The sequence below is a fragment of the Ceratotherium simum genome, chromosome 8 (assembly GCF_057802395.1).
Source record: "Ceratotherium simum simum isolate JZ-2026a chromosome 8, ASM5780239v1, whole genome shotgun sequence".
Classification (NCBI taxonomy): Eukaryota; Metazoa; Chordata; class Mammalia; order Perissodactyla; family Rhinocerotidae; genus Ceratotherium; species Ceratotherium simum.
The window spans coordinates 55,211,081-55,229,876 of record NC_141907.1 but is presented as its reverse complement, the minus strand read 5'-3'; the positions used below and the strand labels follow the sequence as shown (position 1 = coordinate 55,229,876).

The 18,796-nt window shown below is 35.3% G+C and overlaps 1 pseudogene; it reads left to right on the top strand.

The window, feature by feature from the left end:
* The first annotated feature begins 636 nt into the window (after nt 1-636).
* LOC101399604 (UDP-glucuronosyltransferase 2B31-like) lies at nt 637-11,663 on the top strand (annotated as a pseudogene).
* The last annotated feature ends 7,133 nt before the right edge of the window (nt 11,664-18,796 follow it).

Here is an 18,796-nt window from a genome sequence, read left to right as displayed (position 1 = left end):
AAGCAAATATTATTCAGCTCCTAACATGAACCAAATGCAGGAGTAACCACACTCTCAAAAATCTCACAGTTTTCTTGGAAAATATAGGATCACGAGAATAGCTTGCTAAATTGTAGAAACTAGACTGAGTACTCTAGGGAAAGGTGTTCCCATGAGTATGGTAGGGTTAACTGAGGAATTGAAATCATTGTTTATATTTGCATTTGATACTTTTGATGCTTTAGAGAGTAAACAAATGCATGTTTAATTCTTTAGCGGCTTAAGTTTACTAATTGTTTATGACTCTGAGTGACCCGATGTAATGTTAGAGACAAAAGTCTACTACACTTTGTCTTTTGTATATATATATATATGAAAAATATATTAAAAAAGTATAAAACGTAAACACATATAGAACATAAACATATATAAAACATGTATATACATACAAACATATATAGACATATATACATATACATATATACACATATACGTATACTTATACACTTATACGTGTATATATGTATATACATTTGTATTTTCAAACCACAGACACTTTTAAACATCTTTAGCTATGTCATTCCAAGTTCCTTTTAGAAAATTACCTGGTATACTCACATTACATTATTCTAGTTTCTTCTACATTTGCTTTCTTTTTTCCCTTCAGGAAGACCCACATTATCTGAGTTAATGAAGAAAGCTGAAATGTGGCTCAGTCAAACCTTTCGGGATTTTGAATTTCCTCATCCACTCTTACCATCTTTTCAATTTGTTGAAGGACTCCACTGCAAACCTGCCTCAGGTGGCCTAGTTCTGTTTGCTTTGCTTTTTTCACTTTGCATTTTCAGTAGGAATGATTCTGTGTTCTTTATTTAAAATGTTTAACACAGTGAGAGAGATATGGGAAGTTGGATAAAGTGACCAGGCAATTAAAAAACTCATATATTTCTATAAAATTTCAGTTACCTGAATTTTATTATTATTGCAGAATAAAGTATTATACCTGGGAGACTTTGGGAATAAGGTCAGTTAAATTAAGGCCTCATTATTGAACACATAAGAAAGTATCAGTCATTCATTCAGAGAACAATTTTAAAGTAACTGGCATAGCCCAGGGATAAGTGCTGGATAAGGAGAGAAGCAGTGTAGGCACAGGTTTTGCCCCAAGACACCAGATATTCTACTTCAAAAGATAGAATATAAGAGAGTAATAAAAATTGGGTGAAAAGTATTATAACAAGGACAAAACATAAAGCTACTATAATGCTAGAGAACATCCCACCCATCTGACCACAAACCATGAAGAAAACCTCTCTTGCAGATACCCATGCTAGCCTGTGGGCACCCACAGAGCACTGTGTTCCAAACCGACAACTCCTCCCCTCTGCAGGCAGTTCCCTACAAGAGCAAGATTTGATAGAAGGCTAGGGAGCTTGAGCAGAAAGCAGTAAAGGGTCTGGGGCAAGAGAGAAACCACAAACCTTGAGCTATAGCAACACCTTCAGGAAAACAAAAGGCTGGCTATCAGCATCTGGCCTGGTGCTTTTTAGGATGGAGAGAAGACATACAACCTTACCAAGTCAAGCACAAGAGAGATCAAGACGCAGGGAGCAGGTGTATTCATACAAGGTCTGAGAAAGCCTTGTCTATAGCAGCGCTAAGGAAAGTCATGTCTACCCTGAAGGCAGTTAGTAGAGATTGAAGTAGTTGACTGCTACTTCAAATGCAAAAACAGCAACACAAAACCCCAAAGAACAAGAACAATCAAGAAAATTTGAGATCACTGAAAGTTCACATTAATCCTCCAGCAACCAAATGCATAGATATGAAGATATAACATTTACCCAATAAAGAAATCAAAATAGCTGTTTTAAGGAAACTCAATGATCTACAATAAAACACAGAACATTTGTACACTGTTGGTGGGAATGTAAATTGGTGCATACAGCATGAAAAACAATATGGAGATTCCTCAAAAATAGAACTACCCTATGATCCAGCAATCCCACTTCTGAGTACAGATCCAAAGTTAAGAAAATCAGGATATCAAAAAGATATCTGCAATACCATGTTTATTGCAGCATTATTCACAACAGCCAATACAGGGAAAAAACTTAAGTGTCAGTCAATGGATGAATGAGTAAAGAAGATGTCATACACATACACACACAGAATGGAATATTATTCAGCGACAATCAAGAAATAAATCCTGCCATTTGAGACAAGATAGATGGACCTTGAGGGAATTATGCTAAGTGAGATGTTAAACAGAAGACGATGAATAATGTATGATATCACTTGTATGTGGAATCTAAAAAAGCTGAACTTGTAAAAACGGACAGTAGAATGGTGGTTACATGGGCTGGTGCAGGGGAAGAAATGAGAAGATATTGGTCTAGGGTACAAACTCGCAACTCAAAGATGATAAGTTCCGGATACATGATGCACAGCATAGTGATTATAATCAACAACACTCTATTATATACTTGAAATTTTCTAGAGACTGCATTTAAAATGTTCTCACCAAACACACAAAAAGATGATAATTATGTGACCTAATATATTTCAAGCTAATACTACAGTGGTAATCATATTGCAATATATATATGAATCAAATCAACACATTGTATACCTTGAACTTACACAATGTTATATGTCAAAAATATCTCAATTTTAAAAAAGAGAGTTTACAAAAATGATTAGGATAAGACAGTAAACTTTTTATGTTGGAAAGATTAGGTCATTGTTTTCCGGGTGGGAAAAAAATCAATTTAAAACAGAAGGATCAAAAAAGAAAAATGAGTGCGAAGTTTTCACCAGATATCCAGGAAACTTTGGGTTCCTTACATTTTTGGGGAGGGGGTAGGAAGTACATTGAACAATGAAGAATTTACCTAGGATAGAAAGTAATAAAATTCAAAAACTGGCAAGGATCAGGAAACACAAGCAAGAAAAATTCTGAAACAATTCCAGGCGAACACAGCTTCAAAGGAGCTTTATATAGTTTGAACTGAGCTCCTCAAGAGGGTGACCAGGTCTCTGCTGCAGAAAGCCCTGCTGTACCTTTCTTACTGTAGGGAAGCTGCTCCCTGGGGGAGCAGCTTCAGTCAGGTGACGATGATGGCCCCTCACAGCCAGTGACATACAGCACATATAGTCACTCAAATAAGTAATTATACAAGTATTTCTAGATTTTAAATAGGAATCCTAGGGCTATTTAATGGAAATTCCAGGTAGTAGTATCAGACTCATGAATGACAGCAATTCTTAACCTCCAGCCTTTAAAGAGAGATTTAAAGGGAAATCTTGGAAAATTATGACGGACTAAAGTGAGGTATACATTATTATAGAGCTGAGAGAAAAAAGATAAAACGCATAATCATAATTAACTTTTTCTTAGTGTTCATAGAGAAATAAAACACTAATGACTAAACTAAAAATAATTCTCCAGAAAACGTGCCTGGAATAAACAGAAGTCTTTTAGTAGAACTGTAATACTAAAAAATTAAAGGTGAGTTAATATCCTGCTGTGTGGCCTCCTTCCAAGAATCTACCTTTGTAATTAATAACAGTATAAATGTAGAGTCTGAGTATAATATTTCCTAAGAGCATCTCCTCCTCACTACTGTGTACTGGCTCTTTGCAATTTCTTTCTTATACACGCACAAATACACACACACACACATACACTTGCAAAAATATACATAATAAAGGGAATTAATCTCATATTACTTGTATCTTTCTTAAGGAACTGAGAGATTAGATCTGCTATAAAACAGGCACTTATGAAAATGGAATGAAAGTTCTTTCAAAAAATAAAAATAGAATTACCATAAGGTCCAGAAAATACACTGTTGGGTATTTATCCAAAAATTTAAATTAGGATCCCAGTGCGATATTTACACACTCATCTTCATAGAAACACTGTTCACAGAAGCCAAAATGTGGAAACAACCCAAGTGTCCATTGACAGATGAATCAATAAAAAAATAAATGTAGTATTTACACACAATGGAATATTACTCAGCCTTAAAAAGAAAGGAAATTCTAACACATTCTACAACACTGATGAGTTTTGGGACATTAGGCTGAGTGAAATAGGCCAATCACCAAAAGAAAAATACTGTATGATTCCACTTATACGAGGTATTTAGACTAGTCAAATTCATAAAAATAGAAAGTAGAATTATGATTGCCAGGAGCTGGTGAACAGGCAAATGGAGAATGATAGTATAATGGGTATAGTCCAAGTTTTACAAGATGAAAATTTCTGGAGATTAGTTACACAACAAAGTGTATATAGTTAACATTACTGAACTGTACACTTAGGAATGGTTAAGGTGGTTAATTTTATGATATGTTATGTGTATTTTACTACAATTAAAAAAAAAAACACTAATCTCTAATTCCTGATGATACTTGATTTTCTCTCTTTAGTTGTTTTTAACAATCATTTCAATGGTATTTTCTACGTTGTTGCTTTTCTGTGATGGAGCAAATCTTTGTCAACAAGAAATGGAAGACTTTGTCCAGAGCTCTGGAGAAAATGATATTGTGGTGTTTACTCTGGGGTCAATGGTCATAAACATAACAGAAGAAAGGGCCAGTGTGATTACATCAGCCCTTGCCCAGATTCCATAAAAGATAAAATAAAGCACCTTATAGTGAACAACTACTAAATGAGTCTGTTAAACTCTGTAAAGGTTCTGATTACAAAAATTCCTGCACTAAAGGTAACTACTATGATCATTCAAATTTATCTTAGATATCAGCTTAAAAACCAAAATATAAGTGGCTGGTGCTAAAGTAGTGCAGAGGATATTTTTTATGGACAATAACTTTGGCATTAACCTTGTGATCAAAAAGAAATATATTTACGAAGTGCAGCGGGGAGTTGTGGCTTTATAATCATATTGCAGGCAGGTAAAAAACTCACCAAATTTTGCCCTGTCATTTCCTCCTTTTCCTTGCAGGATTCCTGAGGGCTTTGTACACACTGCAGAGGTTATCAGAAAGAAGTTAAATTTTAAAAGTAACATTAGGCAGGAATTGATAACAGTCTGAAAGGCATCCTGCAATTTAGGCTTGGCAGTTAATCCAGGCCTTTTACTTCCCCTAAATTTTGGAATAGGCCTATTCAATGTGCTTTTCAGGGAGAAAAAGCATCAGAGAAAGGATGGCCAGGGCTCTCCAAGCTACCTCCAGGTTCCTACCCCAGCCACAATTATTTAGAAAAAGAGAAAACCAGGCTGAAAAAAAAAAAAAAAAGAGCGAGAGAAGAAACCTCCCTTGTGGACTGGGCCTTGCTAAAGTCTGAGGAAGGAAGAGGAAAGAGAAAGGATGGAGGTGGGTTCAGCCCTTAAGATGACACTGTGCTTTATAAAATGTGATTTTGAAGGGACTCTGATTCTACTCTATCAGAATATTAGCTCCTCCTGATTGAAGACAGAGAGGCAAATATAAAAAGAAATCAACCAGAAGCAAGTCTAGCATGGGAAAGTTTCAGATACTCCCTTCTCCATGAAACATGGCATTACGTTATTTCTAGTATATATAGAACAGACTTGGAGTCTCTGGGGATTTGAGAACCAATTTTTAGTTTCCTGTTATTGCTTTCTCCTTATCACCTATGCTAATTTGGTGAGATCCTGAAATTATTCTAACATTCACATAACAAATAGATGTTGACCACTGGTAAATTAGAATCCAGCTTATGAAGATTGCTTGAGAATTCCAAAATCTGTACCTAACTTTGGTACTGTACTTAGAAATGGCTTGGCTATAGGAAACCGTATTAATCAACGCTGTCATTGTTTGGCGTGCATCCTTGAAGTATTAGCAGTCAGTTGAATAAAATTTAGCATCATCGTGATATTTGACTTTTTTCAAACTTATACTGTTATTTATGAAGTGCCAAGTGGCTCTTCTTTTCTACATCCAAAGGGTTTTCCAAACTGGCAATAGTCACAATACTTTGGATTCATGAAAAAAAGTACGACTTGAAATTTTTTTGGAAGTAGTGATTAAATAATTTGTAACCTAAAACAAGGTAAATTTACTTATTATGCAGAAATTATTTATTACTATTAATAAGTTATGAAATATAAGATTTATTTAATTTTCAGAAATAGCTGATTGCATACGTTACCCTTTTTGTAAATCAAAAAATCAAAACTAATAAAATAACTTGTGGAATAAGTGGATATAGGTAAACCCCTTTCCATATCACCCATAAAGAAATAAATGAGTTAATAGTAAATTTGAAAGTTGACAGCTAGTATAATAAACAGTTAAAACAAAATAAATGTGCATATCATTAGTAATTTGATACTGTTTTATGCACTAGGATTATAGTTACTGCCCACCAAATTTTATATACACTTGAATGGTAATTCATAATCTCATTTGTCTCACCCAAGTGTGAAACATCATGATTGCATTCATACTTGATTGAATATAAATTATGTACATTAAAGATGAGTATTCCTATTACATCAGTGTTTTAGTAGTTCTTGTTACTTAGCGTCTCTTATCCTCATTTCCTCATCTGTCATATGTAAGCGGTTTAACTAGATGTCTGTTAATCTATTTAGAATTCTAACTGCTAGTTCGACTCTTGAAATAAGTATTCTCTTTATTCTAACAGGTTTTATGGTGATTTGACGGCAAGAAACCAGACACCTTAGGGCCAAATACTCGGCTCTGTAAGTGGATCCTCCAGAATGACCTTCTTGGTAAGACTCTAAAATAAACACTCAAATGAGAGTAACTCCAACCAGATGCTAATAGTTCAACAGGAAACAAATTTATTGAATAAGTATTATTGAAAACTTCAAAAATAAAATAACTGTCTTATATTTATTTTCCAGTCCTAGGGGGAAAGGATAAAATATAACAGTTGGCATTTTATTATACACAGTCACACTCCTTAAGGCCAGAATCAAAGTATCTTTATTTTAGGTGTAATTACCTCTCACAGAACATTTTTCAACAGCACTCTGGGTTGGCACTCTGTCTACTAATTCTGCCCTTACACCAATCCTTTCCCCCACTGTGGGGGTATATCCAGTGCCACTGATAAATACCAGCTCCTCTTTTATAACCAGTGACTCTCCATTTTCTGTGGGAAAGAAATCCAAAATCTCTTTCAGACGTGATAACATATTTCATGATAAAGTGTAGCTTTTCTTTCCTCTGCTTCCTGCGCCGCCACCATCACGCCACCAGCTGCCTTGACACACTTCACGTCAGACTCAGTGACGTCACTATTTAATTAAGAGAATATTTTCTAACATATCCCCAGTCTCTTTGTTTTTTGGGTTTTTTTCCACCACACTGTTTTTTTTTTTTTTTCTCTAACGTGTTTTGTCTAACACTGTCCACCTGTCAATTCTGTATTCATCTTTGAACTCACAAGTTGCATATCGATCTTCTATCTAGACCTCATTTACCTCTCCAGCAGACTTAGTTGCTTTGCCCTTTCAGTTGAAAGACATTTTAATGTAGTTTCATGGGTATAATAATTTTTTATCTAGAATGCAATGCTTCTTTCAGTGCCTTATATTGCCCTACTTGCATTTTATTCTAAGACTTATACTTAATCATTGCTGAAATTCACTCAATCCTAGGTCATCAAGATACCAAAGCCTTTATAATTCATGGTGGGACCAATAGCATCTATGGAGTGATCTACCACGGCATTCCTATGCTGGGCATTCTTTTGCCGGCAGATCAACGGGATAATAGTGCCCACACGAAGACCAAGGGAGCAACTGTTAGATTGGACTTGAACACAATGTCAAGTTCAGATTTGCTCAGTGCATTGAAGATAGGCTTTAATGACCTTTTGTGAGTTATCACAATTTTTATTTAATGGATAGTATTTATACGTAGCTTCTTTTGTCAATGGTATGAGTTTCATCCATTTTGAAATTATTAACTTTGAAATTATTAACATGACTTTATCCATCTTAAGTCTACTTTTATTTTCACCCAGGCATTTATTTTGAAGTTGAAATTTAGCTTCATAGATTTAGTGGGCAAGCGACTGTTGCAACAATTTTCTCCTCAAATAATGTAAAGTTATATAGATAATTGTAAAAAGGACACATTTTAAAAAATGTGGTAGAACCCTCAGAGGGAAAAAATGATGAACTACAAAAAATATCATAAATTCTTTTAATTCGGTGTCTAAAATTTCTGAAACTATAAATCTCTTAGCGATCAAAAATTCATTTTATTATTATCATTATTTTAACAGATTTTATAGTTAACTATTATTAACATACCATAAAATTCACCTGTTTTGGGTCTGGCCCCATGGCACAGTGGTTAAGTGCGCGTGTTCCGCTGCTGGCGGCCTGGGTTGGGATCCTGGGCGCACACCGGTGCATCGCTTGTCAAGCCATGCTGTGGCAGTGTCCCATAAAAAGTGGAGGAAAATGGGCACAGATGTTAGCCCAGGGCCAATCTTCCTCAGCAAAAAAGAGGAGGATTGGCATGGATCTTAGCTCAGAGCTGATCTTCCTCACACACACACACAAAAAATTCACCTGTTTAACTAGAAAATTCAAATATATGTAATACATTTACAGGGCTATGAAACCATTACCATATATAAGTTTAGGACATTTTCATCACTGCTAAAAGAAGCTTGACAAGCCTTAGAAGACACTTTCCATTCTTCCCTGCCCAAGCAACTATTAATCAACTTTCTGTCTCTATAGATTAGCAGTTTTGGACATTTCATATAAATGGAATCATACAATATATGGTCTCCTGCAACTGGTTTCTTCCACATAGGATAATGTTTTTGACTTTCTTCTGTTGTAGCTTTGCATTGATGAATAATATTCTATGATAAGGACATAGCACCTTTTATTGATCCATTTAACATTTCATGGATAGTTTGGTTGTTCCATGTTTGGCTATTATGAATATTGCTATGTTTTTGTGTGATTATATATAAAGATAAAAGATACAGTAGAGGGTAATAGATGCAAATGTAAATATGTCAGTACTGACAGTAAATTTAAACAGACTAAATTATTTAAACACAAACATTGTCAGATTAGATTTCAAAAACTAAGTATATATACTGTTTATAGGACATGCTTAGATTAGGTGTACAAGAAAATTGTAAGTACAAAGACAGGAAAAGATCTATTTCAGCAGTAACCGAAGAAAGATGTACCTATACTAATATCAGACACAGTAGACCAGAAGTACTGCTAAAAATAAAGATAAATACTTCACAATGACAAATAAGTTAATCTTTTAAAACAATACACATTATTAATTGTTAACACCTACTAATAAATCTTACAAATAAATGTAAACAAAAAGAAAAAACAAAATACACAAATCTATAGTCATAATGGGATATTTTTAAAGACTTTTTTTCTATAATATGAAAAAGATGACAAAATAAATAATAGGTACATAAAAGATTTGATGAACACAATTTTCAAATGTCACATATTTTATATATAACAATGGGGAATACACATTTTTCAAGATCATATGGAATTGCTAATGTAATTGACCATTTACACTGGGAAACAAACCATAATTCAGTATTTTAAAATATTCAAATCAGAAACAGTATACTGTCTGGCCTGACTAGAATTAAGTTAGAAATCATCAAGAAATATGTATAACTAAAAAATCTCTAAATTATGAAAATTAAATAATACATATCTAAATAATTCAGAGTTAACAAAGAAATTATAATCATACATGCACCTTCTTCGCAGCAATTCCAATTCAAGGTATATATATGCTATAGAAATGTGTAAAATATAAACCAAAAAACATATAAAAGAATATTTATAAAAGCATCAGCAGAAATGGCCAAAAAATTATTAACAATCCAAATGTCCGTCAATCATTAAATACAGAGATAATCTGTGGTACTGGCATACTGTCCTACAATGGATGCTATATAGCAATGGAATTAACCAAAAACTCTTATAGAAAAGACAAAAACAGGTGAGTACTATATGATTTCAATATATAAACAAGAAAAACTAATCGTAGGTGATAAGAAGTAAAGACAGTAGCTAATTCAGGAGGGAGTACTGACTAGAAGGTCAGGAAAATGAGGTGCTTCTATGCAACTCATGGAATCCTGCGTCAATATCTATGTAGTATGTACATTGTTTATATACTTCGTGACAATTTTCTAGCCAAAAATGAAATTTTGAACTGTTCACTTAGGATAAGTGTATTTTTCCTCTGTATTTCATACTTAAAAGTATATTTTACAAAATACATTGCATTTAGCAATTCTGGAATCAAATAATAAAAAAAAAATAAAAAACATAGAAGAAATGCCTAAGAGTGCTATTGTAGTGTGGTCAGCTAAAGTTTCTCTGAGATGTGACATTGAAGCCAAAGCCTCCATGAAGAGGTAGAAGTAAGTCTTGGGGTGCTTCAGGGAAGAGTGCTCCAAGAGAGGGACAGAGGGGACAGAAATTGTAAACATGCTGAGGTGATAACATGTTGGCAACTTCAACAAACCGCTAGAAGGTCAATGTGCCAAAAATTGAGTGTTGATGGGACAAAGTGATAGGAGAAGAATTTGCCAAGGGTATGAACATGTAGGTTCTGAAGTACAAAAAACAGATTTGGAATTTATTCTAAAAGAGATGAGAAGCCAGACGGAAATTTTGAGCAGGGAAATGTCACAATCTGCTGTGTTTAAAAAAATAATTCTGGCTACTGGGAGGAAAATAGGCAGTAGAGTTATGGAGAGAAGAGTAGAAGCATAAGACTGGAGAGGAGGCATTTCACCCACAGTGACACAATTCCTCTTTTTTGTGAGGAAGAGCGGCCCTAAGCTAACATCTGCCAATCCTCCTCTTTTTTTTTGTTTTTTTTTTTTGCTGAGAAAGACCGGCCCTGAGCTAACATCCATGCCCATCTTCCTCCACTTTATATGGGATGCCGCCACAGCATGGCTCAACAAGCGGTGCGTCAGTGAGCGCCCAGCATCCGAACCGGCGCACCCTGGGCCGCCGCAGCATAGCATGCGCACTTAAGCCCTTGCACCACCGGGCCAACCCCCACAATTCCTCTTTAAATACTTCAAAAGCATCATCATAAATATGCATTTCTACCATCTGATTTATAGTGCTGAGAATGGATTCTATCACTTCAACTGCTGGAACAAGTTTAACTTTCCATCCATATCTCCCATCTTCACTTTATGAAACATTTGTCAAACAGAAAATTCAAATTTCAAAGCCAAAATTTTATGAGACCCACATAAAAAATATACTACTTCTTCTACAATTCTATGGCATTTATTTTGAATCATATGTATGAAATTTTTCAAATCCTTCATAGGAATGATATGCTTAGTCAAATTAACTTCCTTTCGATATTGGCATCTTTGTATTTCTCTTTTAGACATAAAGAGAATGCTATGAAACTATCAAGAATTCATCATGATCAACCAGTGAAGCTTCTAGATTGAGCAGTCTTCTGGATCGAATTTGTCATGTGCCATAAAGGAGCCAAACACCTCTGGCCAGCCTCCCATGACCTCACCTGTTTCCAGTACCACTCTTTGGATGGGATTGGGTTAACGCTGGTCTGAGTAGCATCCTATATTTCTCATCACAAAATGTTGTCTGTTTTGTTGCCAGATGAATGTTAACACCAAAAAGAAGGGGCATTAAATGAAGGAGGTTCACGATAGCAGCACAAGAAGACTCGGAACTTCCTTCCTCCCATGAACACAACAAATATACAGCTACATATGGATCAATTCCCCTTGGGAAAAGAACAAGAGCTAGAGGAATACCTGCTCCACAACAAAGGAAAAAAGAGACCACATCAAGATGGGTAGGAGAGGCAAAGAACTGCTCTCCTGAAATACCTCATCCCTTGCATGGCAGCACACGATACAGTCATGCACTGCATAATGATGTTTCAGTCAATGACAGAACTCACATAGGATAGTGGTCTCTTAAGATTAGTAACATATAGCCTAGGTGTGTAGTAGGCTAAACCATCTAGGTTTGTGTAAGTATACTCTATGATGTTCAAACAACGATGAAATTGCCTACTGACACATTTCTCAGAATGTATCCCCATTGTTAAGCAAAACGTGACTATAGAGAGGGGTCTCACTAGATGCATACTTCTCCTAGAGGTGCAAGACATTGATGACCCACAACAGTCACTGAGCCTCTGGGATCTGCACCACAGAGATGAGCTCCCAAAACATGTGGCTTAGAAAGCCAAGGAGGCTGACAGCTAAGGGTCTCAAAGTGCTATAGGAAACTGAGATGCCCCTCTTAAAGGGCTCACCTGTGGTCTCACCTGCCCCAAGACCCAGGGAAATAACAGCAGCTTGGAATGTGCTAAGACTATATATGAAGGAGAGTCATTTGTGAATTGAAAGCATTAGCTGAAGGGGCAGGGGCCATGGAAACACTCTCCAGGGATGGAGGTGCTAGCAGATGTCATTGTGTACTCCCAACCAAATATGCCAGCACAGGCAGGTGAGTTCAGATGCAGGGGCAGGCATTTGTGGTACTATCCCACCATTTGCTGAACCCAGAGAGATTTGGCAGTTGCAGCATTCTCCCTCTATCTGGCTGAGGAAGGTCATGAATGAATGCTGCATTCTCCTGCTCTCTAGCTAAAGTCTGAGAATGCAGGAGGTTGCAACACTCTCCTGTACCCAGGCTGAGACTGTAAAGTGCAAGCAGTCACAACATTCACCTGCTCCCCACTTAAAACCTATATAAGAACACAGAAAAAGGACTTTCTTCCTGCACTGCTGAAGCCCATGCATGCATTCCAGTCATTTTTCCTGCTGCTTTTTCTGAAGCCCAAGAACAAGTCCTCTCCCTTACTCTCTCAATCTGCCTCACTAAAGCTAGCAAGCACACACAATCCACATAGGGGACACACCTTGATCTTCACTGTCAGGCCCTGGTGGCCAGAGGTGCTGGCATTCTTGAGCTCCACAGGATTGTAACAAGAAAGGAACTTATACACTGCCAGGAGCCCCGAAATTTGCAGCTATCACCCTGGGGACACCTCCAGATCTCCTGGTCTGAAGGACAGCAGGGATTACAAATGAAGCCCCATAGGACTGCATATATTTGCATACTTTAAAAGCTGCTGCCTGAGTATGTGGCTTCCATAATCCTGACACTAGATGCTGAATGAGATTCTTCATCCCTGGAACGCTGAAGGTCTAGGCACAAACTCAACAACATGGGCATACCAAATATAAATCAGGAGGTTTAGACAACCACATAGCTTCCAGAGTCAACCAAGAGCTAGTGTAGAGATGAACTGGTAAAATCATTACCTACACAAGGCCACTCTTGCAAGACTGAGAGAGGTTTCCCTAATACATAATAACAAACACAGAGAGCCAAAAAAAAAAAGAAAAACAAAGAAATATGCTCCAAACAAAGAAACAAGACAAACTCTCAGAAAAAGACCTTAATGACACAAAGATAAGTAACCCACCTGACAAAGAATTAATAGTAATGGTCATTAGGATGCTCACCAAACTTGGGAGAACAATGGAGAACTTCAACGAAGACTTAGAAAATATTAGAAGAAACCAATCAGCTGAAGAATACATAACTTAAATGAAAATTACACTAGAGGGATCAAACAGCAGATTAGATGATACAGAAGTAGAGATCAGCAAGCTGGAAGACAGGGTAGTGGAAATCACCCAATCAGAACAGCAAAAGGAAAAAATAATTTAAAGGAATGAGGATAGTCTAAGGGACCTCTGGGATAATATCAAGTATCCTAGCATTTGCATTATAGGGGTCAAGAAAGAGAGAAACGTGTAGAAAATTTATTTGAAGAAATAATGGCTGAAAACTTTCCTAAGAAGGAAGCAGACATCTAGGTCCAGGAAGCACAGAGATTCTGAAATAAGATGAACCCAAGGAGATCCACACTAAGATATATTATAGTTAAAACGGCAATAGTCAAAGAGAGAATCTTCAATGCAGCAAGAGAAAAACAAGATGTCACATACAAGGGAACTCCCATAAGACTATCAGATGATTTTTCAGCAGAAAGTTTACAGGCCAGTAGGGAGTGGCAGAATATATATAAAGTGTTTATAGAAAAAAAAAAAAAAAAAACACCTCACAACCAAGAATACTGTAACTGGCCAGATTATCATTCAGAATTGAAAAAGAGATAAAGACTTTCCCAGAAAAGCAAAAACTGAAGGAGTTCACCCCCATTAAACTGGACTTATAAGAAATGTTAAAAGGACTTCTTTAAGCAAAAAACAAAAGGCCATAACTAGAAATAAGAAAATATATGAAAGAAAATCATCACTGGTAAATGCAATTATATAGTAAAGGTAGTGGATCGACCACTTATAAAACTAATATGAAGGTTAAAAGACAAATGCAGTAAAATCAATTATAATTATAATAAGTAGTTAAAGAATACACAAAATAAAAAGATGTAAAATATAATGTCAAAAACATATACTATGGAGGGGGGAGTACAAATGTAGAGTTTTTAGAATGCATTTAGACAAACAACTTTCAGCTTAAAATACACTGCTATGTACATAGATTGCTATATATGAACCTCATGGTAACCAAAAACCAAAAACTTATAACACATAAAAAATAAAAAGATAGGAACCTAAACACAATACTAAAGAAAGTCATCAAACCACAAGGAAAGAGACCAAGAGAAGAAGAAAAAACACAAAAGAACTGCAAAAACAAACAAGACAATTAATAAAATGGCACTAAGTACACATCTATCAATAAAAAGTAAATGGACTAAATTCTCCAATCAGAAGAAGACACAGGGTGATTTAATGGATTAAAAAAGAAGACCCAGTTTTATACTGCCTATACAAGACTCACTTCAGATCTAAAGACACATACAGACTGAAAGTGAAGGGATGAAAAGATATATCTCAGGCAAATGGAAACACAAAGAAATCTGTGATAGCAATACTCATATTAGACAAAACAGACTTTGAAACAAAGACTGTAAGAAAAGGCAAAGAAGGACATTACATAATGATAAAGGGATCAATATAATAAGAGGATATAACATTTGTAAATATTTATGCACTCAACATAGAAGCACCTAAATATATAAGGCAGACATGAACAGACATAAGGGGAGAAATTGACAATAATACAATAGTAATAAGGTATTTTAATACCCAACTTACATCAAAGAATAGATCATCCAGATAGAAAATCAGTAAGAAAACATTGACCTTAAAGGACACATTAGACCAGATGGACTTAATAGATATATACAGAACATTCCATCCAAAATCAGCGGAATACACATTCTTTTCAAGTGCACATGAAACATTCTCCATAATAGACCACATGTTAGGCCACAAAAAAAGTCTCAATAAATTTAAGCAGATTTAAATCATATCAAGCATCTATTCGGACCACAATGGTATGGAAATAGAAATCAATTACAAGAAGAAAATTGGAAAAAAACACAAAAACCTGCAGACTAAACAACTTGCTACTGAATAACCAATGGGTCAACAAATGAAAAAGGAAATAAAAAAAAATACCTTGAGACACAAGAAAATGGAAGCACAACTTTCAGAAATCTATGGGACCCAGCAAAAACAGTTCTAGGAGGGATGATCAGAGCGATACAGGCCTACCTCAAGAAAAAAGAAAAATCTCAAATATCCAATCAGACTTTACACCTAAAGGGACTAGAAAAAGTACAAAGCCCAAAGTTAGTAGAAGGAAGGAAATAATAAAGATCAGAGCAGAAACAAATAAAATAGAGACTAAGACAAACAATAGAAAATGGCTGACCCCGTGGCATAGTGGTTAAGTGCGCACGCTCTGCTGCTGGTGCCCCGGGTTCGGATCCCAGGTGTGCACTGATGCACTGCTTGTCAGGCCATGCTGTGGCGGTGTCCCACATAAAGTGGAGGAAGATGGGCACGGATGTTAGCTCAGGGCCAGTCTTCCTCAGCAAAAATAGGAGGATTGGCATGGATGTTTGCTCAGAGCTGATATTCCTCACACACACACACACACACAAAAAAAAAAAAATAGAAAAAATCATGAAACGAGAGCTAGTTCTTTCAAAAAATAAACAAAATTGATAAACTATTATCCCGATTCAAAAGAAAAAAAGAAAGAAGATCCAGATAAATAAAACCAGAAATGAAAGAGAAGTTGCAACTGATACCACAGAAATACAAAGAACCATAAGAGATTACAATGAACAATTATATGCAAACAAATTGGACAACCTATAAGAAATAGATAAATTCCAAGAAACACACAATCTTCCAAGACTGAATCAAGAAAAAATAGAAAATTTGAATAGACTGATTACTAGAATGAAATTGAATCAGTAGTTTAAAAAACAAAAGTCCAGGACCAAATGGCTTCACTCATGAATTCTTCCAAACACTTAAAGAAGAGTTAATACTAGCCTTCTCAAATTATTCTAAAAAATTGAAGATTCCCAACACATTTTATGAGGCCAGCATTACTCTGATGCCAAAACCAGAGAAGGACACCAAAAAGAAAGCAAATTACTCACCAATATCCCTGAGGAACTTAGATGCAAAAATCCTCAACAAAATACTAGCAATCCAAATTCACTAACACCTTAAGTGTTCATACACCATGATCAAGTGGGATTCATCCCAGAGACACAAAGATGGTTCAGCATCTACAAATCAATGTGATACACTACAATAACAAAACCAAAGGTAAAAGTAACATGATCATCTCAATAGATTTAGAAAAAGCATCAGACAAAATTCAATATTAATTTATGATAAAAACTCTCAAGAAGTGAATATACCTCAACATAATAAAGGCCATATATGACAAACTGACAGCTATACCATACTCAACAGTGAAAAGTTGAAAGTTTTTCCTCTAAGATTAGGAATAAGACAACAATGTCCATTATCCCCACTGTTATTCTACATAGTATTGGTAGTCCTCACCACATCAATTAGGAAAGAAAATGAAATAATAGGAATTCAAATTGGAAAGGAAGAAGGAAATGGTCACTATTTACAGATGACATGATACTGTATACAATCATGAATCACATAATAATGTTTCAGTAAATGAGAGACTGCGTAATGATGGTGGTCCCATAAGATTAGTACCATATAGCGTAGGTTTGTAGTAGGCTACACCATATAGGTTTGTGTAAGTACACTGCATGATGTTTATACAATGATGAAATTGCCTAGTGGCACATTTCTCAGAACATATCCCAATCATTAAATGATGTATGACTGTAGAGAAAACTCTATAGACTCCACCAGAAATGTATTAAATTAAATATAGATTCAGTAAATTTAAAGGGTACAGAATTAATATACAGAAATTGGTTGCATTTCTATACACTAGTAACAAGCTATCAGAAAAAGAAATTAAGAAAATAATCCCATTTACAAGTGTACCAAAAATAATGAAACACCTAGGAATTAATTTAACCAAGGAGATGAAACCTATACTCTGAAAGCTATAAGACATTGATGAAAGAAATAGAAGGTGACACAAATAAATGGAAAGACATATTATACTTATGGATTGGAAAAATTAATATGGTTAAATTGGCCATACTACCCAAAGCAATCTACAGATTCAATGCAGTCCCTATCAAAACACATGGAATTTTTCACAGAATTAGAACAAAGAATCCTAAAATTTGTATGAAGCCACAAAAGCCTCTGAACAGCCAAAATAATCTTGAGAAGAAGAAGAAAGATGGAGATATCATGCTCACTGATTTCAAACTATATTAAAAAGCTATAGTAATAAAAACAGTGTGGTGCTGGCATGAAAACAGACACATAGATCAGCGAAACAAAATAGAGAGCCCAGAAATATACCTGTGCATATATGATCATTTAATCTATGACAAAGGAGACAAGAATACATAATGAAAAAAAGACAGCCTTTTCAATAAATGGTGTTGGGAAAACTGGACAGCTACATGCAAAAGATTGAAACTGGACCACTTTCTTATACAATATGCAAAATTAAATTCAAATTGAATTAAAGACTCGCATGTAAGATCTGAAATCATTAAACTCCTAGAAGAACACATAGGCAGTAGGCTCTTTAACATCAGTCTTGGTAATATTTTTTTGGACTTGTCTCCTCAGGCAAGGACAACAAAAGAAAAAATAAATAAATAGGACTACTTCAAACAAAAAATCCTTTGCACAGCAAAGGAAACCCATAACAAAATGAAAAGGCAATCTACTGAATGGGAGAAGATATTTACAAATTATATATTAGATAAGGAATTAATATCCGAAATATATAGAAAGCTTATACAACTCAATATCAAAAAACCAAACAACCTCATTAAAAATGAGCAAAGGAACTAAATAGACTTTTTACCAAAGAAGACATACAGATGGCCAACAGGCACTTGAAAAGATGCTCAACATTGCTAATCATCAGGGAAATGCAAATCAAAACCACAATGAGATATCACTTCACACTTGTCATAATGGCTATTATTAAAAAGACAAGAAATAATAAATGTTGGAAAGGATGTGAAGAAAAGGGAGCGCTTGTGCACTGTTGGTGGGAATGTAAATTAATGCAGCCACTATGGAAAACAGCATGGAGTTTCCTCAAAAAATTAAAACTAGAACTATCATACAATCTGGCCATTCTATTCTGTTTATCAAAGGAAACAAAAACACTAATTGAAAAAGATATATGCGCTGCTATGTTCATTGCAGTATTATTTACGATAGCCAAGATATGGAAGCAACCTAAGTGTCCATCCACAGATGAATAGATAAAAAAGA